The sequence below is a fragment of the Peromyscus leucopus genome, unplaced genomic scaffold (genome assembly GCF_004664715.2).
Source record: "Peromyscus leucopus breed LL Stock unplaced genomic scaffold, UCI_PerLeu_2.1 scaffold_1267, whole genome shotgun sequence".
NCBI classification, from domain to species: domain Eukaryota; kingdom Metazoa; phylum Chordata; class Mammalia; order Rodentia; family Cricetidae; genus Peromyscus; species Peromyscus leucopus.
Window position 1 is genome coordinate 15490 of NW_023504410.1, and position 2821 is coordinate 18310.

The window sequence follows — 2821 nt, forward strand, 5'->3', positions numbered from 1 at the left end:
TGGTGAACCATACTGGCACCCAGCCACTCACTGTGAGGTTTTAGGCAGGGACTCCACCCGTAAGCCACACTACTTCCACTTGGGAGAGGGAGTTCTGTGGTTGATATATTTGTACCTTAATAAACTTATCTGAGAGTCAGAGAATAGAACAGCCAATAGATTAGACATAGAGGCCAGAAAATGGAGGTACACACACCTTTAATCCTATCACTTGGGAGGCAGAGATCCATCTGGATCTCTGTGAGTTCAAGGCCACACTGGAAACAGCCAGGCATGGTGACACACCCCTTTAATCCCAGCACTTGAGATCTCAAGTCTTGCTTGGGAAAGACTCACGCCTTTAATCCCAGGAAGTGATGGCAGGAAACAGAAAGGTATATAAGGTGTGAGGACCAGGAACTAGTGCCTTTTCAGCTTTTAGGCCTTTAGCAGCAGTTCAGCTGAGATCCATTCCGGCGAGGACTCACAAGCTTCAGTCTGAAGATTCGTGGAAACAGGATCTGATCAGGAGTTGTAGAGGAAACAATTACTCTTTGTAAGAAATCCCAGTTGAAAGAAAATTTACAATATCTACATTTATTTCCCAGTGTGTTATTAAATGGAACTTTATGTGTCATCATAATACAGTAGAAGCAGCGACGGGTCGGATAACCGTTTGTGAGGATGACGCGGCACAGTAAGAACTGTACTACAGGGGCTGTCTACACCTACCATGAGAAGAAGAAGGACGCAGCGGCCTCAGACTATGGAACCCGGAACATCCGACTGAGCCGGGACTCTGTGAAGGACTTTGACTGCTGCTGTCTCTCACTGCAGCCCTGCCATGATCCTGTGGTCACCCCAGATGGCTACCTGTACGAACGGGAGGCGATCCTGGAGTACATCCTACACCAGAAAAAAGAGATTGCCCGGCAGATGAAGGCCTATGAGAAGCAGCGAGCAGCCCGGAGGGAAGAGCAGAAACAGCTTCAGCGAGCTGCAGCCCAGGACCAAGTTCGAGGCTTCCTGGAGAAGGAGGCAGCCATCGTGAGCCGGCCCTCAACCCCTTCATGCCCAAAGCTGCCACCTTACCCAACACAGATGGTGAGCAGCCAGGGCCAGTGCGGGTCCCCCAGGCAAGGACAAGAACAAAGCGCTGCCCAGCTTCTGGATTCCCTCACTGACGCCTGAGGCAAAGGCCACCAAGCTGGAAAAACCATCTCGCACTGTGACCTGCCCGATGTCTGGGAAGCCTCTACGCATGTCGACCTGACGCCAGTGCGCTTCACGCAGCTGGACGACTCTGGAGACCGCATGGGACTCATCACACGCAGTGAGCGCTACGTGTGTGCTGTGACCCGAGACAGCCTGAGCAATGCCACACCATGTGCAGTGCTGCGGCCCTCTGGGGCTGTGGTCACCCTGGAGTGTGTCAAGAAACTGATCCGGAAGGACATGGTGGACCCGGTGAACGGGGATCCGCTGACAGAACGTGATATCATCATGCTGCAGCGCGGCGGTACAGGCTTCGCAGGCTCAGGAGTGAAGCTACAGGCAGAGCTGTCTCGGCCAGTGATGCAAGCCTGAGCTGAGACCTAATAAACCTGCCTGTGAATGGAAAAAAAAAATAAATACAATTTAATGCCAGGTGGTGGGAGAGCATGCCTCTAATCTCAGCACTTGGGCGGACAGGCAGATCTCTGTGAGTTCAAGGCCAGCCTGGGCTACAGAGCGAGTTCCAGGAAAACTAGAGCTGTTGTTACACATAAAGTTCATCAACACAGTAATGTCATTAAGAACCAGGAATGGAAGTAGTCATAAGAAGATCCTGGCTTCTTCTGGGCATTTGAGTTGTTCTTCTCCTCAGGAAGGGCATCTTACAAAACCTAAGGATTTCATAAGAATCTATTGGATAGGTCTTAGGACTCTCCAAGATTTTCACTGCCAAAGGGCAAATACTTGAATTATCTGGAAATATAAGCTCCAGAGAACAGCAAGGACCCCATTGGAAAATAATTATCAGGAATAGAAGTGGCCAAGATGAGAAGATTTTAATCTTTCATTTTATCTATCATCTATCTATCTATCTATCTATCTATCTATCTCTATTTATCTATCTATGTGTCTATCTCGTCCTCTTTCTTTTTGTTTTAAGTCTAGCTACCCAGGCTGATCTCAAACTTGAGTATTTCTTTTTTTTTTATGTGTGCTACTGTGCTTGGCACAGAAGATTCCATACCCTGAAGCGTGTCTGAAACCTGTTAAATAAATCTCATCAAAAGTGAGTACTGACATAATTCAATTCACTCTCTCTATATAACTAAATTTACCACCACCACTACCACCACCACCACCACCACCACCACCCCGTGCACCCCATGCTTACCTTGCACTGGTTGATTGGGCATTTCACATCTAAAAACATCTGAAATACAAAATGCTATGAAATCTGAAACTGTTGATTCCAAGCATTTCATATAAGGGACATTCAGCCTGCAATTAGCATGTAATTAAGAATTAACAATGGTGGTCATTTGCTGTTAGGACTCTTAATGCTCTTCACAGTCACAAAGAAGGAAGGTGGCCAACTCCAGTAGTTCTCATCTCACCATCTGAAATGAAAGCTGGGAGGTTGAGTGAATGTCTGAGAACAAGGCTAGCAAAGCCCTGGCTCTGGAGACCCTGCCTTGCCTCCAGGCTCTGAGTTCTGTGCCATCAATCACCCTGTGCTGCCTTCATAAGACCCAGTGACCTTGACCTCACCTTGAGTTCAAAGCATTTTTGCATACTTGCTCTAGTTAGCTCCTGGGCCTTAATGGATTCTTTGGAAAGATGCTGGATT

General features: G+C 47.7%; 1 pseudogene; it reads left to right on the forward strand.

Moving 5' to 3' along the window:
- Positions 1-339: 339 nt before the first annotated feature.
- On the forward strand, positions 340-1610 carry LOC114687662 (annotated as a pseudogene).
- The last annotated feature ends 1211 nt before the right edge of the window (positions 1611-2821 follow it).